Here is a 27973-nt window from a genome sequence, read left to right as displayed (position 1 = left end):
TTACACAAGAGAAACTGAGACAGCTAAGTTAAGTCCTATGCCGAAGCTCATGCATAAGAAGGTGAGCAATGGATCAGGACCTGAAGTACACAATAGCTTCTCTGTGCCTAACACCAGGGAGCAGACTGTCTGCCGCTGTGCTGGTAGCATCACATTCTAGAGTTTCCTGTATGGCTAAAAAAAAAAAAAACCCAAACTTATTTTGCTCTTTATTGTGGGGATCTTGAATAGAATCTCATGAGGTGGAACAATTTCTGAGAAGTCAAACTAGAAATGAGCATCAGTTTTCCCCATGGAACACTCCAGGGGAGATATGAAGCTCCCTTGTGAAGACATGTGAGATGCAGTGAAGGCACATAAGGATGCTAGTCAACCATCTCTCTTTCTGTCGATGTCATTACCTGTAGTGGCTTGGTGAACATTGCTCTTCCCAAGACCTCTATCTGAGAATCTCTTTGGCCAAGCCTAATTTTTAAGCTAACATTTATTAATAAGACTTAGGAGGGTTGCCATTTTGTATGTACACATGCTTGAACATTTGCTCAATTGTCAGAGACATAATTTTTTTTAAAACATTCCAATTTTATTACTTTGTAATTTATCTTTAACATTCTGATATTTTATATCAAATGAAAATTATATATTAGTTTTCTCCAAATTTTTGCCCCAAAAGCAAGATTTTTTTTTTTTTTCATTTCAAACAAAATTGGAAAGGTTTTGGGAGAATTAACTGGCCTTTCTAGTTGCTTTTATGGAGCCACAAAGTTCGGAGCAATTTAATGCCCTTCCTAACTCTTCACAGCCTTCTCTTCTCTCTGAAGTGAGGTAGAAGTGAGAACCCACATGCCACGCCTGACTAGCCGCCTCTGCAGATCCACTGGCCAGTCTGTCTTGGTCTGGGTTTAAGTCGGAGGAATGCAGATATTAATTTCATAAATTTGACTTAAACCTGGGCTTCAAGCTAAGAGGTAAGCACTGTTGTCATTTTAGAGAAGAATATTTCCAGATAAAATATTGAGCTGTGTGGCTTCTAAATCTATACCTGGTCCACTTGGTCATGCAGCAATCCAGGTAGCTGGGTTAACACTACACTACTTTATCCCCAAAATAACGCTAAGAATGACCTGGGAAGGAAAATCATGGCACACTATGGGAAGCAACTTGTGAAGGAAACTCATCAGTTATATTTAAAGGCACTGAGTGTTGTCCATTCTACCTCTAAAATAAGAACTGAAACTGCCACCATCTCTTCCCTATAATTGCAACAGCTTAATCCTGGTCTTTTTTCAATTTCTTTTCTTTCTTCTTTAAATTAATGATTTGAACCAGTACTTATTTACAGAGAAAATGATAAAATGAAAGTAATAGTACTAGTGTAATTGTAGGAATGTTTTCATGGGACTATGAAGAGAGTGGTTGATTAGAACACAGTGCTAAACAAAATAATATATGTAGAAGCTCTTAGCACTGTGCCAGGCACATACTTTTCTTCATATTTGCCTTGGAATATTTCAATAGCTATTTCATTTATATCCTGAATTCTAACCTCTTGCACCCTCAAAATGATTTTCTATATTGTTCTAAAATAATTTTTTTAAATAACAAATCAATTCACCTTTCTCTCATGTTTAAAATTATTCATTGAATTTCTGTTGGGTACAGGAAATAGTCCAAGCTCAGTGTTTTGGCTTTGTAAGTTGGCCTCTGTTTAATCTTTCTTCTCCCCATTCATTTCTTCTAAAAAAAATCAACTCCTTATAGTCCAATGACATGTGATGCTGTTTTCACAAATTTGTGCCTGAAAAAATGCTGTAAATTCCATCTGGAATGTCTTTATCCTCATGTCTACCAAATAAATACTCTTGTCTTTCAATTCTCAGTTCAGGTATCACCCCTTGGCTCCAACTCAGGTAAAGTTAACCTATCCTTTGTGTGTGTGTGTGTGTGTGTGTGTGTGTGTGTGTTTAGTTGCAAATAGATTAAATTTTTAAAAGTTTAGAGGTTTAAGAAATTTTTACATGATATAAATAATCAAATACATCAAAAAATAAAATAAGATATTAGAATAAAAATAAAATACAGCTAACTGCAGGAATACAAGATATTTTATATAATTTAATAAAATAGCTAAAGTGGCTAAAAATATGATTCTAAGTGTCTCAATCACCAGGGAGGGAAAGAAATTTTTGAAAGTCAGAATACCCATGATATATAAGTTTAAAAGTCAGATGCTTTAGAACTACATAACTTTCCATCATTCTGAAAGAAGTCTCTCCCAAGGATCTTCATAAATAAGCGATTGACTGATATGCTAATAAATATCATATAGATATTCCCAATTCCAATCCAGTACCACTAGACTCACTGTAACTTGTCCCTTTGCATATCTGTAACTTTGCTTTTTTGAGTAGTGTTACCTGACCGTAAGAAACCTGGCTTTCATTACTTAAAATATATTTAATGCTAGCACTATGCAAAACAGTTTTAGAGTTGCTGGCCTATGCTCCTGTGAGCAGATTTACTAATTAGAGTGCTGTGTTTGTACATTTCTTTTGTGTCTTCATCCTTAGAGTATCAAGTCAAAACACTATTTATTACCAAGTTCCTTTTGTCAGCTTCCTTTTTCCCCCCAACATGGCCACTTATCACAGCTCTACTGCCTACTGACTCTGTGGCATTGGAACAAAATTTGTCTCCGTTTTATCATTTGTAAGATGAAGAGTATAATAGTAAGGACCTTGCTGATTGTGAGCCCCAGGTCTGACACATAATAAACACTTGATAAGTATTCATTACTATTATCACTTATTAGTCATTATCAAAGCAATAAATTGACTTGCAATAACTACACATATGATTTTGCATTATAATTTATTTTGGTCTTTCTCCTCTTTATGTTGTGAAATCTTAGAGAATAGAAATTAGGTCTTTTGATTCTTTACATAGAGTTTTGCATGATAAGTTCTTGAAAGATATTTACTCATGTTACTGAGTAGTAGGTATTTGTTTAGCTAAATATTAGTAAAGCCAAACAAACTGAAATAGTAAATGCATGTTAATGTGCTAATAAATGATAATAGTTCACTGTTATCTTTTCCGAGTCACCAGTGTGTGTTTGGACATAATTTTTGAGAAAGTACCTATTCACATATGCATATTTTTTCTTCTAGAAACCAAATAATGTCTAAAAGTCCATTTAGTTGATCTCTCCCTTGGAACAAACAGTTTTTCCAACTCCTCTGGAGGCAAAGTCTAATATCTATATGTATAAAAGGCTAATATGCTAAGTCTCCAACTGTCCAACCAGTAGCTGTGACATGCACTGACCACCAAGGGGCAGACGCTCAACACAGGAGCTGCCGTGATGTGCACTGGCCATTTACAGAGAAACAGCTCCACAGACCTGGCACAGACAAAGCAACACTCGGCTTCCCCCAAGTGGGACACAGGTCCCACCACCACCCTGGAGCAACAGCCCACCAAATCACAGCCAACACTGCCGAGACCCCATGGCACAAAATGCAGCCCACAGCCCAGCCCAGCCAGAAACAGTGGTTGTGGGCACGGGGTAATGACGTCATGTAGCAATACATGGCTTCCTCTCCCTAGAGACAGCTAGCCTCCTTGCAGTATCTTCAGCCCAGAAACATGACTTGCTTTATAGCCAGGTGCAAACATTTTACACTTTAACCAAATGTCTGTGAAGCATTTTCCCATGCTTCATCTCATTTGATCCTCACAAAAGTCCTAGAGTAGGTAAATAGGAGACTCAGTAGAATCCTATTTTCTTTTCATTAGCTGGAAAATGGAGATTTAGAAAGTTGAAAAACTTGACCTGACTGAAAAGAAGAAATGGTGGACCTTGGAAATGACTTCAGGTTTTCTCACTGTGCAGAATATAGTCAAACACTGCTGCAGTTAAATATTTTTCCCTTTGTTCTCCCTGCGTGAACTACAATAATAACCTGCTTCATGTTGCTATTTACTGCTGTGTTGCTGACAATTACCTGAAAGAGAAGTTGGAGTGCTTCACTGGGCTGGAAAAGGTTTAGCTACATCAAAAAGCTAATTAAGCAAGTTTATTTTATATATATAAAAGGCTAAGTTGACTTGCACATGTGCGATACATATAAAGCTCTCACTGGCGCCAATCACACACATGTGTTTTGATCTGTCATTGTTGATTGTGAATTTGGTTGACACTTCTATTATAGAGAAAGGGTGAATAGCGATATTAAAGTATTTCTTCTAATTAATCTTTCAATGTGCATGAATTCGTGCACCAGGCCACTAGTATATGTCATAAGAGCTAACCAGATCTATTTTATCTTTTTATCTCAAAAGAAAAGGCTTGAACACAATGGTACAAAAGGAAGAGTAAGTCAGGAGATGGGAAGGTAAGAACAAGAAGACTTCAATTACTCTGAAATACAGACGATTAGTTATCAAGGATTAAAATGTAAACATGAGGTCATGACTTATCTTTAGGGAAAGATATATCCTCCTCCTTCATAATGACAAATTTTATTCTTCTGATAGTAATTGTGTTCCTTTTGATTCCCACAAGTATTTTGCATAGGAAAGCATTAGAGAGATATGAGATGTTTTTATCTGTCTTTATTTTCAACCCATAATGAGGAGCTACTTTAGGCTAGGTAAATACCAGAAATAAAATAGCAAATACCTAAGTTTTATACTAGTTGATTAAACCATCAAGAAATAATTTAGTTTGTCTAAAAAATACTATTTAACCAAGATGATTAATATAATTTCTGGTTTCTGGAACATTTTCTGAATATAGTGTCATAAAAAGAAAATAAGATTATTAGACAATTAGAAACTGATTTCCCCACATTTCCATAAAAACCTTATAAGGTCAAATTCATATGTAGTAGTACAGCTCTGGAGACTTTCCAATGGTGCAAGTTTCTATCAGGTACAGAATATCACACCTCTAACTTGAGGTAAAATTTACCTGTTTTCCTAGAAAAGGAGGTATAATATTTCTATTTTTAGTAACATGTCACAGTAACCCAAAGCTTAGGTTTCAATGAGAGCAGAAACATTCAATTGGTAAGTAATGAAAAATAAAAACTGCCGGGAGCCGGTCCATGCTTGCTGTTTCAAGGGACCTGGCATATATGGCACACTGTTCTTAATATGTTTGCTCACCTTCTTGGCACTATGTGTTTTAACCAAGGTCTCTGAGAAAGGTTGTTTCCCCAGGTAGGGATTTTCCCCTGAAGTTAGGGAGGGAATAAAACCTCTTAACTAAGTGCCAGGCGGGTAATTAATCACTTTAACTACGAACAATCATGCTTAAGCTACATAATCTTTACTCCCTGGAATGGAGATAAGAAACGCCCTAACCTTTGAAATAGAGATTGATAGGATTGAATCAACTGGTATAAATACAGATGTAACAAGACAGCAGACTCAGAACTTAGAATACAGAACTTAGAACACAGGACTAAGAAGACAGAACCTACACAGAACCCAGAAACAGAAGAACTTCGCTGGAGAAAACATGGCAAAAGATCCTGGACTGAACCTGACTACAGAAATTGGCAAGAGAACCTGACTAGAACCTGGTGACTGAACCTGGCTGGAGAACCTGGACAGAACCTGGCTGGAGAACCTAGCAAGAGAACATGGCTACAGAACCTGGCTGGAGATCCTAAGCAGAACCTCTCTGGAGATCCAGACCAGAACTTGGCTGGAGATCCTGGCTGGAGATCCTGGCTAGGCTGCTGATCAACTGAACACTGTCTCCGTGTCCTTCCTTCTTCGCCGACTCCATCCACACCTTTGGGGACACCTGGACCTGCTGGGGCTGGACCCCGGCAAAAAACTGCATTATTGGGTTATAGCCAAGATAATAAAATATCTTCAGTGAAATTACACCCTAGTTGTTAATCCTTTTTTCATAAAACATATGTTGATTAAGCATTCTGGTCAATGTATTGGGCCAAACATTTAGGGAATATAAAGATCAATGGGATACCCTATTTGTGGACACACGGAATTATAATACAAGGTTAAAATTGAGAGAGACCAGATTAATAGTTTTGGAAATATGCAAATGAGAGGCAATATTAAAAATATGTTACTTTTCAGTGAAATCAGCAACAAAGAGAAACTTGGTGACCTGCTCAGAAAAGGACTTACCCTTGATCTAAAATGCCATTGTTCCATTAAATCATGATCATTTTAAGATCAGCATATTTCAAGGGGGGACACAACTAGAAAACATTTTGGCAAACACACACAAACATTTTATTTTCTAACTAATAACAATGTGATATTGCATATTATCATCTACCGTTTATTTAGTATCACAAGATTTGGGTTTTTTTCACATTTAAAGTATAAAATTTTTTAAAAACTTTTAGCCATTGGCAAATATACATATTTAGTATTATCAGTACATACTGCTTTTCATAATATCATTTCAAACATTTCAGTACCTTTAAGATTATTACTATAATTTTAAAGCACAGCAAAGAATACCACAGTATTGCTTGCATTTCTCATTTAGCTGAAAACATAGATTTGTTATTACTTTAATTGACTTTAGCATTGCTGAAAATTAAATAGCTTTTCTTGAGTCAGCCAGCTTTGGACAGATACACTTAAAATGAACGGGTCAAATCAACCTTCTTGTTTCAGATATTTTCTGACCTGTTTTGAGATGATTGTTCATTTTAACTGCCTCATATTTCTCAGTGTCAAAACAAATTCAGCTTTGTCTACTTGTAGGTTTATTCTTCTTGGGTTGGTTCTGTAATAAAAATGACTGTTGCTTTGTAAAAATTTACTTAAATATGGCAATTTCTCCAGTGATGAATATTTATTTTATTTACAGTCAATATATATCTTATAGATCTAGGCTTATTTCTTTCACTTATATAAAAATCTTTTTGTTTCAAATATGCTAGATGTGGGTTAATGGATATAAAAATAAATAAAAGAAAGAAAGCTTTCCATTGTTTGTTCACACAAAATCCATTACACCCAAGTGCCTAAGGAAGGTGTGGCCCAGCCTACACACAGGTAAAGTGTTGCTCCAGCAAAATGGATGTGTGTGTCCAGATGTGGACCGTAAATTATTTGAGCAGATTTGGCAACAGTGCTCTGAATAACAGCTACCTGCACTAGATTGATGTGTTCATTCTCCCGGAAAAAAAGTCCCATAGAATCTAAATCACTTCTAGTGAATCTATAGCTAAGAGCCTCAGGGGAAAGGATTGCTCTGCTTCAACAGAAGCAGAAAAAAATATTCACATTACCTTGCAAGAGGCTATTTCTATTTTTCAAACTTTATTGCTTTTTAAATTACGAAAGCAATACTGTTCCTTGTAATAAATCCCAACAACGCAGAATAAAATGTTACAAAACTTCATCCCCTTCTTAAACGTTTCCCCCTCACTAAGGATGATCATTGTTGGGTATCTTTCATGATTTTAGTGTACACAAACTCTTCCTTGGGCACACATTCCTAAACACATTGAATGGACTATATCATGCTTATCACATAGAAATCTACCACATTCTTCAGCATTGCTGCTGACCATTTCATTCTGTGGCCATCAGTTTTTTATTCAATAATCCCCCTATTGTAGGTTGCATAGGTTGATTCATTTTGAATTTTCAGATCAGGCACCAAAAAACATTTCCTTTTCAACTTGAATTTATCAATGTGTGAATGTTTCTATGAGAAAAAATTATATCCAATCTAATTTGAAGTGAAAGTTGTCATAATTAGCTACTTTATTAATATTAATAATAGGAAGAAAGCAAAGGGGAGGCCAGACATTGTAAGCATGGTCATCTGGGCAGCTTCACCAGGAAACTACAGCTTCACACTCCCAGAAACCACCAGTCCATTCCCTGCAGATCACTGGGGGAAGGAATTGAACAAAGGCGAAGGTGGGGGAGATGTGCAGTGAAGTCATGTGACGTAGGGAGGATGCTTGTCTGTCAGTCTAGCCTGGGGAACAAGACCATTGGCTAGGAGGGTAAAGCCACAGCAAGTGCATGAAATCTTGGAAGGTTAAAATCCCCAAACAATGAGTTCCCTCTCTCTTGTGCTCGTGTTCGCTCTTGCACTGGCCAGTACATTCACATGTCCTCTCTCCATAGCCCTGTGACCTTAAGCAGACACATAACCCATGAGCATGCTGACCCCACACACAATGGACTGCAGCTGGAAACAAGCTAACCTGGCCAAATGCTGGACTGGACTGGATAATGTGGAGCAGAAAGTACAGGCAGTGGCCTTAATTCCAGTTCTGCAGAAGATTGGGCTTCTTCCATGGCAAGATGGACACAGAAGGGATGTAGGAGGGGAGCCCCCTTAATTTACATCATCAAGAAAGCTTTCCTCGATACTCTATCATCCTGTGGGGGCCTCAGGAAATTCTTTTCCCCACAGCACCCCAAGAACTCCACTTCTACCAATAACAAAAATACCAACTGTAAACCCAGAAACTATGAAGGAGTAGTTTTGCCAAATGTCTGCCTTCATCCACTCACTAGAAGAGATTAAATGAAAGCGAAATCAACTGGAAAAGGGAAACTATTCATTATATGAGCATTCATCGCCTAGCCTTTGCGGAGTTTATGACTCTGGACAGCATATAGTAGAACAGCTGTTGCCCTTTAGAGAGGAGATGAGCCTCCCATACATCATTTCAACAGACTCTTCATAGATCTCAGGCTGTTTGGGTTTAAAACACAGCAAGGGAAATATGTTAGGAAAGAGAAGAGTGTATGGGGAATGGCAGAATATTATTTAAAACAAAATAACAAGAGATTCGTTTTGAACAACTTTGCCGAAACTACTCCATCTTTTCTGTAGTTAGACATGTGTGTGTTTTTTTAATTAAACAGTTGCCGATCTTGTAATTAAAAATTGTGGTTCTCACACTGCTGTGACAGAAATTACAGGAACATTTCACTGGAAGGGATTTCCTTTCTATTTTACCCTTTTCTCTGCCTTTGAGAAACACCTTCAAATAGACTAAGTCAGATAGGTTTAAAAATCGCATTTTGGCCGAAACCGGTTTGGCTCAGTGGATAGAGCGTCGGCTTGCGGACTGAAAGGTCCCAGGTTTGATTCCAGTCAAGGGCATGTACCTGGGTTGTGGGCACATCCCCAGTAGGAGATGTGCAGGAGGCAGCTGATCGATGTTTCTAACTCTCTATCTCTCTCCCTTCCTCTCTGTAAAAAATCAATAAAAAATATTTTTTAAAAAATCGCATTTTGTATAATTTTTCTCTATCTTTACTAGCCATTTTTTTGTCTTCCCTAAGTGCCCTTGGGTATAAAGAAGGTAAAATTTCATTATTCTAAATCACCAATTCTCAATGATATTTACCAGTACACTTAAGATCCTTGTACGTTAGTTGTTTTAAAATAATTCCTAGTCCTGGATGTTATCTCTGAGATACTGACTCAGAAGTTGTTAGGTAAAGTCTAGCAATCTCCACTTTAACCCAGAGCCCCTGTTGGTTCTGAAGTTAGAAATCTGAATACCACCCTTCGAGAAACACTGCTATAAATGATCAATAACATAGATCAACCCATTTCAGTATTTTTTTTTTCAAAATGTGCAATAAGCCCTAATCGGTTTGGCTCAGTGGATAGGGCATTGGCCTGTGGACTGAAAGGTCCCAGGTTCGATTCCGGTCAAGGGCGTGTATCTTGATTGCGGACACATCCCCACTTTGGGGTGTGCAGGAGGCAGCTGGTCAATGTTTCTCTCTCATCGATGTTTCTAACTCTCTATCCCTCTCTTTTCCTCTCTGTAAAAAATCAATAAAATATATTTACAAAAAACAAACAAAATGTGCAATAAAATGGGTGACCAGGAAACTGGCTGGTTACCATCCATGGTGACACTCCCAGGAAGCTGTGTGTCGGCATTTGCTCTGCTGTGACTTCCATCAAATTAGCAGTGAGTTCTACCACTAGTAAGTCATGAGAAAATAAGCAAGACATTGGCACTAACTAACCTCAAGGAGCTCCCAATCTTTCAGGGGAGCAAAGCCAGGCACTCAGTTACAAAGGAGAAATAGATGCAAGGAGGTGGCAGCTGGTTGAGCCTTGAAAGGAAGGGCAGCACTTTGGACAGTCGTCTAAATGAATCAAACGCATTCTCACTAGCAGGGACAGTCAGCACCTAGGCTTGGACAGAGAGACGTGCAAGAGTGTGATCCAGGTGGACTAGAAGGTGATGATGTGACGATTTCCTAAAGAGTTGTCTGCAATGCAAACATTTTAAAGTAAATAATATTTGGGGTAGGGGCGGATCAGAGGGAACTACAGCTGGCATTATTTTTCCCTGATTGTAACCGTAATAAGCTGTAGATTTTCATCTTATTTTATTCTCAAATTTATCCTTTAGTGAAAGGACAGGAAAATAAAACCATGTATAGGAGGGAGGGAGGAGAAGGGAGAGACAAGCAAATTGAGTGAGAGCACTGGATAACTGCAGATGCCTGAAAAGGACATTACCCAGCTGTTGGGGTTACTGTGATCCCAATTGATTAAGCTTGGCATAAGAAAGCCACTTAGCAGTTGGCAGCCACACAAGGAAGACAAAAGATGAGAGAGACTTGATTTTAAAACACAGTGGGCTCAAAAAGCTCCCAGGAAATTACTTAATATACTCAAGCAAGTGTAATATGTGATCCGCCTAAGAATAGTACATAAAAACATCATTTCCGTTTGTGATCTGTAAAGTTACGTTCCAGAGCAATCAATGCTTTGTTCCCAATTAGTGACTCAGAAAAGTGAAAAACCAGGCTGCCTGAGGAATGTATTCCATCCATTCCTTTTTATTCCAAGAGATGCCCCATTCCTAATAAGAACTCCAGTTATGACACATCACTCCTGGTTCTAATTTATTTTTGACAGTATTTTTTCAAAGGGTTTCCAAAATCAGAAAATGAATTGCCTTTCCTTTTGCCAAGAACAGGCTGCTTGCAGTTCTAGAAAAATCCACTTTAAAATGCTTTGGTTGAAAAAATGTTTCTCCAAATTGAGATAATGAGCTCTGAGAAATATAAAATAAATTTGGATTGCGATTCTTGTGTAAGACAATATCTCTGAGTGGAGATAACATAATCTTCCATATTAATAATTAGGGATCTGTGCCATGTCATTAAATTGGAGTTTTGGATAAGTTAATTTTGTTTATAAGTTCCATTTAATTATCTAATGTTTCTCCAATGTAAGAGATGATGGCAGCCCAGCGTGGATGGCTCAGTGGTTGAGCATCGACCCATGAACCAAGAGGTCACCAGTTGATTCCCGGTCAGGGCACATGCCCTGGTTGCAAGTTCAGTCTCCAGTAGGGGGCGTGCAGGAGGCAGCAGATTGATGTTTCTCTCTCATAGAAGTTTCTATGTCTCCATCCCTCTCTCTTTCCCTCTCTCTAGGATAAATAAAAATATTTTAAAAAATAAAGAGAGATGATGGCAAACAAAATCCCAACTTTAGAAATTATCCAGGAAGTTGTGCATATTTGATAGAACTCATTACCTTCTACCCTAAAAACAAGACATTTCAGTGCATTTAAAAATGATTTTACTAAAAATAAATTTTCCAATACTATTCTTTATAAATAGCTTCACTTTAGAGTTATGTAATCGTGTATAAACCATTAACATATATATTTTATTCAATATCACAGTAAGTGTTGCAAATACCCCACTAGTTCATGATTTTCTACACATTGAGATATAACAGGAAGCAATGATATGGACCATCATCGTTCCTGGGAAACAATACTTAATTATGTAAGAATCAGAAACCTAGTATCTGAGAAGAATGTTGTGACAAGTTACTTCATTAGTCTTTTCAGTTAACAAAGGGCTTTGATAGCTGGATTTCCCCCATACTCTGAAGCAGTGAATTTTTCCTATGTGAACAGCATAGTAAAATCCATAAATCTTCATGACATTTGTGGGACGTGGTTTTTTTGAGAATGGAGAGCAAAAGATGTTGAGAAGTTTGTTTTCTGGAACTTGGAGAGTGTTCATAAAAAGAGAATATGCAGGGGATAGTGACAAAAGAGGCCTTGTGCTCTTCGATATACTTCTTATTTTGCATGTTATTTTGCTTGTGTAGAAGCCCCTCTTGCTTGGCCAGTGGTCAGCAAACCGTGGCTCGGCAAACCGCGGCTCGCGAGCCACATGCGGCTCTTTGGCCCCTTGAGTGTGGCTCTTCCACAAAATACCGGCTCTTCCACAAAATACCGACTTCTGCGCATGGGCCACAAAGTTTCAATCGCACTGTACGTGCGCGCCCGCACGTGGTATTTTGTGGAAGAGCCACACTCAAGGGGCCAAAGAACCACATGTGGCTCGCGAGCCGCAGTTTGCCGACCACGGAATAGGCCATAGATATTTTTCTGCTGATCACACAGAGATAGTTTGCTAAAACTGCCCAATCAAACTATAGCACACCAACATGGAAAATGGGCAGTTTATGTGATCAGAATTTCTGTCTTGAGAATTGTCAAGCAAATTATCTGTGTATTTATGAAGACTCCTCTTTTTCATAGAATCTGTATAACTGAACCTGAGTTGATGTGTTGTTGATAAACTAATTTCTGCTCCTACCTCATGTACCATCATCCTTGCACTAAATATACTTTGTAATGCATAACTTGGAATTTTTATTTCTTGGGACCCTAGGTCAGTGGTTCTCAACCTTCTGGCCCTTTAAATATAGTTCCTCATGTTGTGACCCAACCATAAACTTATTTTCATTGCTACTTCATAACTGTAATGTTGCTACTGTTATGAATCGTAATGTAAATATCTGATATGCAGGATGGTCTTAGGCGACCCCTGTGAAAGGGTCGTTCGACCACCAAAGGGGTCGCGACCTACAGGTTGAGAACCGCTGCCCTAGGTGGTCTAAACAGCAGATCCAATACAATTTTTTTGTAAATAGCTTCACTTTGGAACTATGTAATCTTGTACAAACCATTAACATCCCAGAGCTTAAATTCTCTATTAATATCAAATGAGGAAAGTGATATCTGTCACTCAGGATTGCTTCAAGGATTAAATATGTTTGTGTGCTTAGAAGGCGCTCAGTTAATTAAATATGAATATAATGCCAAAAAACAAGTCCAAACCCAGAAATGTTTCTATCAGCAATGCATTTACATTTCAGAGCAAGGCGGTTGAGATGCTATTTTCTCTTGGCCAGTGTTTTCTCCTTTGTCAAACGCCTCTGAGAGTCACTCTGATGAAGCTAATTAGCGCACTAAGACGGAGCGTGCCTGGTTTCCTACCTCAGTCCAGGTTTCAGGAAGAGGCAGCAGGAAGCTGCAGCTGGTTGCTGAATCGGGCTCTACCTGAGGACGCCAAATCGGGTTAAGCCTGCAGATCCTCCGTGACTCAGAGAAAACCAGAAAATGAGCTTTTAGTCGGGAGGAGCCCGAGGGCATTGAGTAAAATGTCATTTGCTACGTATCTGAGATGTATCACATCAAAATAATGGAAGCATTTATTGTCTCCAGCTGCTGCTTAGTCCAGTTTTATTTTCACTTTACCCTGTTCTAGTCATTGGTGGATTCTATGCTCCTACCAAAACCTTTACGCATAGATTTCCTTAAAGCTGCTTTTGTATTGTGACTTTTTAGGTTTCCTGGAAATATTTTGCAATATGCAGGGGTGAGCAAAAGTAGGTTCACAGTTGTTCATATGGAAAAAGACAAATAATACAAATAAATAATACAATAATAATAATAATAATACAAGAATAACTATAAACCTACTTTTGCTTCCCCCTGTATGTATGATTCAGAGTTATTTTGCAGAATTGATATCCATTATCTAATAATGGATAACAATGGGAAATGCAGGATAAAAAGCATTCAAATGCATGCCTTTAGGTAAGGCTTTATAATTGTGAAAATAGTTTGTGTTTTGTAGTTCAACTGCTTTCTAAAAGGATTTGGGGTAACTAATGTTATTGATACACATCCAAAATAAACACTTGAAATAACAATTTTAAAGTTAGACCAAAAAATATGGCCAAGATTTTGCTAGAAAACATATAGAATAATTTAAATATCAGAGCAGTGATGCATAGCAGAGATTTTGTCCTCCCTGAAACAAGCAGTACACAAAACTATTCATATGCTAGTGACAAATAAATAATATTAATTTAATAGTATAATCATTATTTGCTGAGCCCTTTTTTGATGTGGTTACATTATGCTAAGCATTTCTATACATTATCTAATTAATTCTCACAATGATTTGTGAAGCAAGTATTTTTTTAAATATATTTTTATTGATTTCAGAGAGGAAGGGAAAGGAAGAGATAGATAGAAACATCAATGATGAGAGGGAACCATTGAACGGCCGCCTCCTGCACATCCCCCCACTGGGAAATGAGCCTGCAACCCGGGCATGTGCCCCGGACAAGAATTGAACCCGGGACCCCTGAGGCCGCAGGCTGATACTCTATCCACTGAGCCAAACCAGCCAGGGCATGAAGCAAGTATTTTTATTTTTATTTACAGATGAGAGAACTGAGGCTCAGAGAAGTGAAGTGACTTCTTAAGGTCACCTAACTTAAGTGGCAAATGTAGGATTTGGACCCAGGTCAGTTTGATGCCAAAGGTCACACACTTCATCAGCTTTGCCCCGTATTTAATATACCATTTCTAGGAAACAAGTGAATAAAGAATGTTAGCTTAATAAGGAAGAAACCTATTTATAGAAAATGATATGACTTTAAGTAGTATATGATTAGGGTTTTCTGCTCGGTCAGATAAAAAAGTCTTCCAGCTAAGGTGAATTATTGAGGTTTCACTATTAATATTTTTGTGTTATGATATTATCAAGGATTGAATGATTTTTAGAACTTGAAGTGCATTCCGATGTATTCTGATCTTCTAAACAAGTTTATCTTCTTTAAGGATTAAAAAAAAATGTTCTGACAAATTTACAAATTTTTCAATATAACTACCTATTTTTCATACTTTCAATTTGAGGCCCAATCTGAAAGTCAGCTATGAAAGTCTTTGTTTGATATCATTCTCAAATCGTCAGGGAAGGAAGTGGTATGCTGGCTTTCAGTGACCCCACAAGCCACAGCGAGTGGGAATGGGCAAGAGAGCTTCCCATCCAAGGCTGAGCTGAATGAGAGCCACTAAATTCTGCTGCCTGGACCACGGGCCCCCCCTGCAGGTCAGATGAATGCTCTAGACTAGAGCTGTGAGCTTCTATGTTCATTACAGCATTATTCCCTGTGGCCAAGACATGGAATATTGAAGTGTCCTTCAGTACATGATGGGAAAAGATGTGGTACACATGTACAACAGAATACTACGCAGCCATAAGAAAAGATGAAATACTGCCATTTGCAATAACACGGATGGATCTTGAGAGTATCATGCTAAGTGAAATAAGTCAGACAGAAAAAATCAAGAACCATATGATTTCACTCATATATGGGATATAAAACTGAAAGCAACAAATGAACAAACAAGAAAAACAGACAAACAAAAGCTCATAGACAGATAGCATGGCGGTTACCAGAGGGAAGGGAGTTGGGGAGTGGGTCATACACACTGAGTGGCCAGATTATTATGACCACCTGACGTTTGTAGGCAAATTAGCCGTACACTGCATCGTATAGGATATGGAAGCCGAAGGCCTGTTCAAACACCTTTGTTGTCTGCCATTACCAAGATAAAACGTCTCCAATTCGCACAGGAACACAAGGATTGAACAGTCGAGCATTGGAAAAAAGTCATGTGGTCTGATGAATCACGTTTCCAGTTGCATCATGCAGATGGCAGAGTGAGAATTTGGCAGAAACAGCATGAAAGCATGCACCCCACATGCATGAGTACAACCCTTCAAGCAGGTAGGGGCAGTGTTATGGTTTGGAGCATGTTTTCCTAGCATGATTTGGGCCCTTTAATTCGTGTGGAACAACGTCTGAATAGCACAACATACCTAAGTATCGTTGCTGATCAAGTTCATCCTATCATGTTGATGGCATATCCCAATGGAGATGGCTTCTTCCAACAAGACAATGCGCCATGCCACAGTGCTCGTATTGTGCAGGAGTGGTTTCAAGAACATGAGGGAGACTTTACCTTGCTTAGGTGGCCCCCACAATCACCAGATCTCAATCCAATTGAGCATTTGTGGGACGAAGTTAAAAGAGCCATCAGGCAGCTGGTTCCACAGCCATCAAATCTCACAGAACTGGACAGTGCTATTCATCAGGCATGGTGTCAGATTCCTCGCATCACCTTTCAACATCTTGTGGAGTCAGTGCCAAGAAGAATCGCCTCAGTATTGAAGGCAAATGGTGGCCCAACGAAGTACTGATGGGATGGTCATAATAATCTGGCCACTCAATGTATATGGTGACTGAAGATTTGGCTTTGGGTGATGGGCACACAATTTAATATACAGATGATGTATCATAGAATTGTACTCTTGAAAGTTATATAATCTTTTCTTCCAAAATAGTTTCTTCTATCATTACTTTTTAATATAAAAAATGTGGGGACAGGTGAGGTTGTAGCCCATGAAGGGATTGGCAGAACCACTGAAACTGATATAATGTTATTAACCAATGTCACCCCAATAAATTTAATAAAAGATAAAATAAAGTGCCTGCTATGGTATCATTTTCACTTCACCCAGGTATTAGCTGGGTGATGGTGATGAAATGTTCCTCATCCTGAAGCCTGTGAGCCCAGACTGGTCACATGGTAGTGGTCAGAGGGAGAACTGAAAATTTCAAAGAATAAATTTTTCACATTTCTTTCCATTGCTTCTAAGAATTTTCCTGTATATCGATGTTATATAACTTTAATGCAACACTTATATTTCAACTTTTTAATTTATTTAATTAAATAAGGATGGTTATTTTTTTAAAAAAAGAGTGGAGATACACAGCTGAAGATGGCAGAAGTTGATTTTCCTTTAAAATGTGAAAGTCTTTGAGAAGCTGTGTGCTGGACTACTGAGAATGCAATCTGAAGTCAGAGCATAGTGATCAGGTGCTGGCCTTCCCATTCACTAGCTAATCACCTTAAACATATTATGGAACAGTATCTCCCGTATTGGCTTATTGTGAGAATTAAATAAAATGAGCTACGTAAAGCACTTGGCTTAAGCCCTCTGAAAACAGTTATTACTATTTCACCAACCGTGTCTTTAAATTGTATGTGAGAACTAAGTAAGCTAGGGTGAGGATAAAAGGGTCTTGGGTTGCAGAAGACAGTAAGCAGTATGGGAAAGGCTACACATACTCCTCATTTAAAATATATCCTTATCAGAGCACAAGCAAGAATCCACCAGTGAGTGCATCAATAAATGGAACAACGAATCGGTCTCTCTCTTCCTCTCTCTAAAAATCAATCAATAAAAAATGTAAGTAAAAAAGAAAGTATATCTTAGTAAATATGTCATGCAAAACATAGGAAAAACACAGACTATAACCATATTTCAAGTATAATAGAAGAAAAGCCATATAAGGTCAATGCTTTGCGTATTTTTTCTAATTTAGAAACCTAAGCTTGCAGTCTTAGTTTAGAGCAGCCGTGGGCAAACTACGGCCCGCGGGCCGGATCCAGCCCGTTTGAAATGAATAAAACTAAAAAAAAAAAAAAAAGACCGTACCCTTTTATGTAATGATGTTTACTTTGAATTTATATTAGTTCACACAAACACTCCATCCATGCTTTTGCTCCGGCCCTCCGGTCCAGTTTAAGAACCCATTGTGGCCCTCGAATCAAAAAGTTTGCCCACCCCTGGTTTAGAGTCATACTTTAACTAGTGATTACATTTATTTACAGCCTTTCTCTTGATGATTTCATAACAAAGACTAGTTTGGAACTCATAACTTTGGTAAAGAAACCATCTCTAGTTTTGTTTTCTCGGATGTTGTATGCAGAATAATAGTGTCTTAACCTCACTAAGGTTTTTGTTTTGTTTTACTTTTTTAAGCTAAGTAAGAAATTGATATAAAAACTCCTAAGACTTATTCTCGGACATGGTTCTAAGTTCTTCACAAATTGTAACTTATTTGACTTTCACAGTAACCCTCTACGTGTGGACTATTATTTTCCCCATTTTTAAAAAGAACAAAGCAAGTTGGAGGAAATGTTAATAAATTGACAAAGATGACACAACGTATAAGTGTTGGACCCAAATCTATCTTGGGCAATCTGGTTCCAGTATCTGTATGCTTTACTGTATATTCAACCAAGAAAATTTTGTATAAATCAGGGCATTATTATAGGATTAATTTTAATTATTTCTCCCACTCACCTAAACTGCTTCATATATTAACAAAGTTAATATGAACAGCATGGGCCCATTTAGGATATTCAAAATTAAGCATTACTCTTAGTGTTCTGGATACTGTAATTTTTATATCATTTTTTTTCTATTTTGTGGGTTGGTTGGTTTATTTTATGTAATTCATTTTCTTATTTTAACTTTATTTTTATTGTTGATGCTATTATAAATGTCCCCATTTTCTCCCCATTGCCCCCTCCTCTGGCCATCACCACACTGGCGTCTGCGTCTCTGGGTTACGCATGTATGTTATTTGGCTAATCCCTTCACCTTCTTTCATCCAGCCCATCCCCCCCGCCTCCGTCTCCCCTCTGAGAGCTGTCAGTCTGTTCCATATTGTAATTTTTGTATCATTAAAACGGAGCAGGACATGATGTTTCTCTTCACTTAAATCGATCTGATTTTCTCTAAGTTTTTCTGTAACGTGATGCCACAAATGCTCCTCCTGGGGGCAGTGGTATGTTATGATTTTTTAGTTCAGGAGAAAAATATTCAACTAAAATGATTTTTTGAAGTTGAAATCCACTTAAACTTCTATCTAAGATAATACCACTTAAAAAAACAAACATGGATAGTGCCCTCGGCGGAACCAGATCTTTCGCTCGATTCAACAGTGTTTGGACAGAACAGACCCAGGGACGCCCCTTCTTCCAGCCTCCGGCCACCCTCCAACCTTATCCAGTCGCCACCTCAGAACCACCTCCGGGACCAGCCAACACGCCGGGGGTTTTTTCTACCTTCACTCCTTATTGCCGAACAACCACGAGCCCCCAAATGCCTCAGAATTATCCCACCGACGTGGAGGCTGCGGTCAACCGCCTGGCCAGCCTGCATCTGCGGGCCTCGCACACCTACCTCTCCCTGGGCTTCTATTTCGACGTGAAGAGGTGGCTCTCGAGGGCCTGGGCTGCTGCTTCCTGGAGTTGGTGGAGAAGAAGCAGGAGGGCGCCCATCGTCTCTTATTATGAAGTTGCAAAACCAGCTCCGTGGCCGCATTCTCTCCAGGATGTGCTGCAGCCTCCCCAAGGTGAGTGGGCCGCATTCTCTCCAGGACATGCTGCAGCCTCCCCAAGGTGAGTGGGCAAAACTCAGGGCGCCATGGAGGCCGCCCTGGCCTTGGAGAGGAGCCTGACCCAGGCCCTTTTGGAGCTGCCTGCCCTGGTTCTACCCATGCAGACCCTCAGCTCCATGACTTCCTGGAGAACCACTTCCGGGGTGAGGAGGTGAAACTCATCAAGAAGATGGGCGACACCTGCCTCACCTCGCAGGCGGCCGGCCCCCAGGTGGGGCTGGGTGAGTATCCCTTCCAGAGGCTCTCCCTCAAGCATGACTAGGAGCCTGTGGAGCCCAGAGGCCTTTGAGGGGCCCCTCTGCATCCCCTGGTGTCTGGCTTTTACCTGAGCCTCTTCCCGAAACCCCTAGCCATTCTTTTATCCACCCTGAAGCCCTCTCCCATGCATAGGACCAAATGAAACAATAAAGCTTTTTGCAAAACACACACACACACACACACACACACACACACACACACAAATAAACATGATCTGGGCATGTATTTGAAAGAACTAAATACTTCCACTAGTCTGTTTGGACCGCTATAACAAAATGCCATAAACAGAACTTTATTTGTCACCCTTCTAGAGGCTTAGAAGTTCAGGATCAGGTGCCTGGGCCTGTGTCCTGTGCTGAACGGACCCCCACAGGGGGTGGCATGGTCTTGAGCGTCAGAGCCCAACAGGGTAAGGAGAGCATCACAGGCTGGTGGGAGAGGGCCTGGCCTGGGAGGCAGCCGAGCAGCTCATTTCTGAGCATCTGAGACAGCCCGGTGAGGGCTGGTGGACCTCGCAATGCGTCTCGGCACATTTGGATTTAAAACTGCAGAATTAATGTGCTATAAATCAACCTTGCATCCTGGGATGAAACACTCACTCTTTCTGGCTATGATACAAAGTTGTCCGAGTTGTGCTATTAATAACTTTTTTCAAAAAAATAACTGTTTTCGGTCATTGTATTTCTGAAGCTCCACACTCAACAGTTCTCTTCGCTCAGGTTGTGTCCATGAGGAAGCAGGCGGCGTTCTTGGAATAGCGATCCATGTCTCCCTGGTTTCTCAGAGAAACTCTAGCCAGCATCGTCCACCAGCGGAGTCTGTGACATCCTCACTGTGTCTAAAAGTTCTAGAACTTTCCACAAACTTTCTTGTTTGCTCTTCCTGGTAAGGGAAGCATAGCTGGCATTTGCCAACTGCAGGATACATTGGAGTGCACTTACCCTCATCTTTTATATATATATAAAATCAATATATATCATTAGAATATATATATATATATCATTAGAATATATATCATTAGAATATATCAATATATATCATAAAATCAATTTATATATATAAAATCAATATATATATATTGATTTCAGAGAGGAAGGGAGATGGAGAGAGAGAAACATCAATGATGAGAGAGAATCATTGATCAGCTGCCTCCTGCACACCCACCACTGAGGATCGAGCCTGCAACCTGGGCATGTGCCCTTGACTGGAATCAAACCTGGGATCCTTTGGTCCGCAGGCCGACGCATTATCCACTGAGCCAAACCGGCTAGGGCACTACTGAAATTTTTAATTCAACATACTAAGCATTTCTTTATTTGGATTTGGACTAGATGTTCTCTAACTTTTTAAATGTGTTAATTCAAAAAGGGGCCCATTTTTACACATTATTTTCAGTAAAATTTAGAAGTTACCCCAGAGCGTTCCAGGTGTTCAGTAACTCAGTAGCACTCCAATCTACTTTTCTGACAGTTTCTGTGATATGCCACGAGATGGCGCTATATTACTACAGAAAAATATTTAAATGTCTAATTTCACGGAGCATGGCATTAATCATCCCTATGTTTCATCTGTGAGGTTACATCTATTTTTTCGACATCTTCTGGAGAAAAAATATAGTTAATCAATATACCAACAAAGGAATTAACTTTTACTAAAATCCACTATGTAAATCAGAGATCGGCAAGCCTTCTTAAAGACCAGATAGTAAATATATTAGAACGTGTGGGCCACATTGCCATCTCTTTTGAAACTGCAAATGCCAGGTTAGCCAAAAAGCAGCCATAAACAACTCACGAATAAATGAAGGGGGCGTGTGCCAATAAAACTTTATTTATAAAAACGAGTGGTTGGCTCCTGACGTTTAATAATCACCGACATAAATCACAGATGAAATTGAGCCATTTATGTTGGCTCACAAACTGATCCCCATATATGGAGGGCAAGGAGAACCTGAAGAAAGAGGCACACCACTCCAAATTGGTAGGTGGCAGTTTTGGTTAACAAGGGAATTACATGGGAGGCTTATCTTGGGCAGTCACAAGATGAGTAGATCTCTGCACTAGCCCACCAGACTCTTAAACATGTATAAAGAGGCCTTAATGGGGTTCAGCCACATATAGCATCCGGATGGTCTCAGCACCACCTTACTCTCCCAAGGCTAGTCCTTCAGCAGTCCCACTGTAGGCCTGGTGGATAGAATGTACATCCCAAGGATGGGAGAGGGGTGAGGAGTCTCCTATTGCCCAGGCCCGAATCTCGGTCAACCGGTGGTCACATCCTCTCCATTGCCTCCCCCACCCCCCAAATGTATTACTGGCCATATTTACTGAGCCCTTGTTGATACTTCTATGAGATAAACTCCAGAGCGGCTCCTCTATGGTCCTTGTCTCCTGGTGTTCATGATTCCTCCGCTCTGAATGTTGGCAGAACCTGAAATATATATAGAGAGAGAATCTCACAGAGGAAGGGAGAGAGAGAGAGAAACCTCAATGACAAGAGAGAATCATTGATCAGTTGCCTCCTTCATGCCCCGACTGGGGATTGAGCCTGCAATCTGGGCATGTGCTCTGACCAGGAATCAAACCGTGACCTCCTGGCTCATAGATCGATGTTCAACCACTGAGCCATGCCAGCTGGGACTGAAACTTTTTAAATCAACAGAATGTTACAGAGCTGATGGATGTCATTCCTGTAATTCTGTTTCATTATGCAAGACTCCATCTTGCCAGCCGACCTGCTCTGGGACTCTCCTGGCTGGTGTAATACACAAGCAGCCACGCGGGGGCAGTGCACCAAGGAAGAAGGTGAGGGTCGCCTCCAGCAGACAGCCAGGAAGCAACTGGAGCCCGCAATCGTGCAACCACAAGGGAATAAATCCTGCCAACAATCTGAGTGAGCTTGAAATTAGACACTTCCCTAGTCAGCCGCCAGGGGGGAGCCCAGCCATGGCTGGCACCTTCTCCGCTGACATGCAGAGGACCCATTCAGTCTGCACCTGAGCTCCTGACCCACAAAACTGTGAGATACTGTGTGTGGTGGTAAGCTGCTATTTGTTATGCAGCAGTAGCAAACTGATATACCACAGTTCCACATAGATCTGTGCCTAGACCATAGCTCTATTCATATGTATTTATTTATATGTGCTATATTTATGTTGAAATATTTCTTTACATCTCTGTCCAGCCTATGAAATTCATTTGGTTTGCCTGTCCTTTCGACATCACTTTAAAGAAGCGATAAGACAAAAGTATACAATAAGAGAAGAGTTCAGATTATACCAAAACTCAACCATAATCAAAATAGCATGGTATGTGCAGAAAGATAGACACACAGACCAATGGAACAGAAATGAGAGCCCAGAAAGAAACCCACATATAGGTGGGCGAATAATATTCTACAAAGGAACAAAAAACATACATTAGAGAAAAAAACACACCACACCTTTTCAATAAATGGTGATGGAGAAATTTGAAAACCACATGCTAACGAAATGAAACTAGACTGTTATTTGTCACCATATACAAAAATTAATTCAAAATAGACCAAAGCCCTAAATATAAGACCTGAAACCATAAACTACATGTAAGAAAATATAAAGTAGCGAAACGCCTTCACTCGCCGTTTCCCACAACCACATCAAAATTATAGCTCAAATCAGAACAACCATCATCCGGAACCGCCCGAAAGCTGGCTGACTGGAAGTCCCACAACTAGAGAAGTAAAGAAGAAAGCGCACTGAGACCGGTAGGAGGGGCGGAGGCGCAGAACGGGCTGGTCTGACACCCACGTGTGCTGTTTTCTTAATCGGGAGTGATGATCCCTATCGTCTCTGCGGAGGCCTCCAGGAGGAGCAAGAGGTGCCAGCCCCACACCAGCCCCCCAGCCAGGGCTCCAAAATTGGGGAAAGAAGTCCCCATAACTTTGGGCCATAAAAACCAGTGGGGATTGTGGTTGTGACAAGGAGGCTGCTGGAACCTCAGGTATTCCTATTAAAGGGCACACGCACAAACTTACAAGGTCTAGCTTTTTCCAAGCTCCAGCACCGGGGACCCAGACACATATGGGGAGGATCTGGATTGTCTGGCATCAGGGTAGGAACTCTGGGTCAGCTTTCTCCTAGACAGGGGTGCTTACAAGGGCCATTCTTCCTTTGTTGGGACCTCCCCTATCGCAGGGCTGACTGGCAGCCATATCTGAGTCTCAATCAGCCTGGAGCATACTGTTTGCTCCACCCTGGGGATTTCCTGACACCCCACCCCATCCAATTTGCAGCCCCACCCAAGCTGTTTGCAGCAACTTTTCTATATGACTGGCCAATCCTGGCTCAGGCTTCCAGACTTTGCCAAAATCTCTCAAACAAGTTGCAGCAGGTGGCAGCACATCCCAAACGTATCAATAAAAGGCCCCAGACCCGGCACTAGCACCTGCCTGCCTTGCTTCACAACTGGACCTTGCCTCTTGCACAGCAGCTCTCCCACTGTAGTTGCAGCTGGTCCTCAAAGCCAATTGGCCTGGAGGTCAACTCCTCCCAGTGACACCAACAGCAATCAAGGCTCAACTACAAGACTGTGCACACAGCCCACACAGGGTACACCTAGAGCTCCCAGCTCAGGTGACTGGGGAGGCTGAGCCACTGGGCCCTACAGGACACCTACTACACAAGGCCACGCTACGAATTTCAGGAGACATAGTAGCTCTACCTGGTACATTGAAACAAACACAGGAAAGCAGCCAAAATGCAGAGACAAAGAAACATGTCACATATGAAAGAAATGGAAGCAAGTAAATACTGTATATGGAGTTCAAAACCATGGTTAATAATAGGTTACCCAAGGATCTTCATGAGACTTTCAAAGATCTTAGTGAGAATGTCAAAAAACATGAAAAAGGACCAGTCAGAAATTAAGCATACACTAACTGAAATTAAGAACAATTTACAGAGGTTCAACAGTAGACTAGAGGATTCTGAGAATCAAATCAACGATTTGAAATATGAGGAAGCAAAAAACACCCAACCAGAAGAGCAAAAGGAATCCAAAATATAAAGAAAGTGTAAGGAACCTCTGGGACAACTTCCAGTGTACCAACATTTGCATTAAGAGGATGCCAAAGGTGGAGGAGAGAGAGCAAGATAGTGAAAACCTATTTGAAGAAATAATGACAGAAAACTTCCCTTTCCTAGTGAAAGAAATAGACTTATAAGTCCAGGAAGCACAGAGAACCCAAAAAAAGAGGAACCCAAAGAGGCCCACACCAAGACACACCATAATTTAAATGCCAAGGGTTAAAGACAAAGAGAGAATTGTAAAGGCAGCAGGAGAATAGCAATTAGTTACCTACAAGGGAGTACCCATAATATTGTCAGCTGATTTCTCAATAGAAACTATGCAGGCCAGAAGGGAGTGGCAAGAAATATTCAAAGTGATAAATAGTGAGGACCTACTACCAAGATTACTCTACCCAGCAAAGCTATCATTTAGAATTGAGGGTCAGATAAAGAGATTTACAGACAAGAAAAAGCTAAAGGAGCTCATCACCACCAAAACCAGTATTATATGAAATGTTGAAGGGTATTATTTAAGAAGAATAAGCAGAAGAAATAAAAAATATGAACAATAAAATGGCAACAAATACATATCTATCAACAATTGAATCTAAAAATCAAAATAAATGAACAAGAAATCTAATGAAGAAAATAAACTGGTGAATAAAACAGAATCAGAGGCATGGAAGCATGAAACAGACTGACGATCACAGAGGAAGGGGGCAGGAAGAGATTAACCACAGATCTCATCTATGGACACAGACAGTAGGGTGGTGAAGGCATGGGGTGGAGTGGGACAATGGGGGGAAAGGGGGAACATCTGTAATACTCTCAACAATAAAGATTTTAAAAAATAAAAATAAATAAATGGTGCTGGGAAAATTGGCTAGGTACAAGCAAAAAAAAAAAAAAAATGAAACTCACCATACACAAGAATATACTCAAAATGGATTTAAAAAAAACTTAAATGTAAGATGTAAAACCATAAAAATCTTGGAAGAAACCATAGGCAGCAAAATCTCAGACATCTTTTGTAGCCATTACTGATACATCTCCTAGGACGATGGAAACTAAGGAGAAAATAAACAAATGGGACTACATCAAAATAAAACGCTTCTGCACAGCAAAAGAGACCATCAACAAAATGCAAAGGGAACCCACTGCATGGGAGAACATATTTGCCAATGACACATCCCATAAGGGGTTAATCTCCAAAATATATAGGGAACTCGGCTTTGAGAGTTTAAGAGGGCCATAGAGACTGTTCCTGGCACAGCCACAGCTGCAGAAAGTACCTGACCAGGACTCCTTTAACCACACTCTTCAGGTCTGGGTGCATAATGGTCGTCTTGCACCTAGACATTAGGGAACTTTCAGGCCGCTCCCAAGGGCCCAGGGTGACCCTAGAGACAGGGAATTGGAACCCGGACAGAGTGGAGGGAAGCCAGATGGTGCGAGCTGGGGGTGGCAGCAGCAATGCTCTGTATGCATTGCCCTTGGGTTCCCTGAGACTCCTGCAGGGGGCGCAGGGGACACCCTAAATCGAAGCCTGGGACTCCGGGCACCTGCTTCCCGGAGCCTCCAGATGAACTTGGAGTCCTGGAGACAGAGACCTAGGCACTCAGCTAACACACACTCACACACACACACACATACACACACACACTCACACACACACTCACACACACATACACATACACACACATACACACACACACACACACAAACACACACACACACACCACGTTGGGAGGGATAGAGAGAGAGAAAGAAGGAAAAAGAATTGTTAGGGATGGTATTGGACATTGTTGGTTTCATAGTTAAAATATATATATTTGGACAATGTGTATGGGGTTATTTCACAATGGCGCCTTCCAATTTGAAAACAGCTGTCCATCGCAGATCCTTAGAACCAAATAAAATGTAAGGTTTGTACTTAGCATTTTCCATGAGTGTAAAGGAGATAACTAAAATAAAGTTTGGTCTGTTTCATTTTTGCTACTTTTTATTATAACCGGTAGGGGGCGCGCTGAGACTGTCCAAGGAAAGCCTTAAATTCATGTACAGTACTGGTATGATCTACAATAATTCTTTATATTTCTCTTTCAGATGATCAGATAAAAGTTCAATTCCTTCAAAATGTGATTCCCCTTTAAACTGCATGTCAGTCACAATAAGTTATTCCTTCTACAGAAAAGAATCTTTAAGGTCTTTGGCTTTAACCAATATGGTCAGAGGTTTAAAACAGGCATTCTTAAGACAAGTTACCCACTTCATGTATTGTCTAACTATACGAACAACAAACCTGTGAATGTAAATTAACCTCACAATTAATTTAGCCTGAATTTTGTGACTAAGTTAGCAGGAGGAGTATGAATGCAGGGGAATTTATCTATCCATCAAGACTTTGTCACTAAATTTACATGACACTGGTAGAAAACAGATGGTCCTTAAAGTTTTTCTATCCTTTTCATGGAATACTTAGATAAAGTACTTAAAAGCATTTATTGCTCATATGTGGTACAAATGAACTATAACAATATACTAATACGTTCTCTATCAAAAGTGTTCCAACTCACTTTTTCTAAGGTAATGGAGAGTTGGTCCATTTTGATGAGCAAGGAGAGAAATCATCGCAGGATTATATGTATAATATTTTGTATTTGCAATCACAAACTGCTTCTAGCTTTACATAACAAAACTATAGTGGAAAATTATTTTTCCAAAAATAATTTCAAATTGATGTCTATTTATGGTTGCAGATTGTGAATCATAAAATGATAATTTATGATGACATATGAAATGTGACCAAATATTTGGTTCTTCAAAAAAAAATCTAAATGCTAAAATAATTGATATTTACATAAAACACTTTTATGATTTGCAGCTTCTTCTATTTAAAACATTGTTATTTACCCTGGCCAGGTAGCTTGATTGTTTGGAGCATACACCAGAAAATTGTGGGTTCAATTCTCTGTCAGGTCACAGACCTCAACTGTGGGTTCCATCCCCATTTAGGGTGCATATGGTAAGCAACCAATTGATGTTTTTCTCTCTCCCTTCGTCCTTCCCTAAAATCAATAAAAACATATTCTCCGGTATGGATTAAAAAGTATTTAAAAAGAAATAAATAAAACATTGTTATTCAACTAATCTTTCTTCGACTTCATAATAATCAGGCTACAATTTTAAGTTATGGCTATTCTGAATTTCATTTATTTATCTGGAGAAATGATGCC

The sequence above is a fragment of the Myotis myotis genome, unplaced genomic scaffold (assembly GCF_014108235.1).
Source record: "Myotis myotis isolate mMyoMyo1 unplaced genomic scaffold, mMyoMyo1.p scaffold_m19_p_8, whole genome shotgun sequence".
Classification (NCBI taxonomy): domain Eukaryota; kingdom Metazoa; phylum Chordata; class Mammalia; order Chiroptera; family Vespertilionidae; genus Myotis; species Myotis myotis.
The sequence above is the reverse complement of the archived record's forward strand: the minus strand, read 5'-3'. Positions refer to the sequence as shown.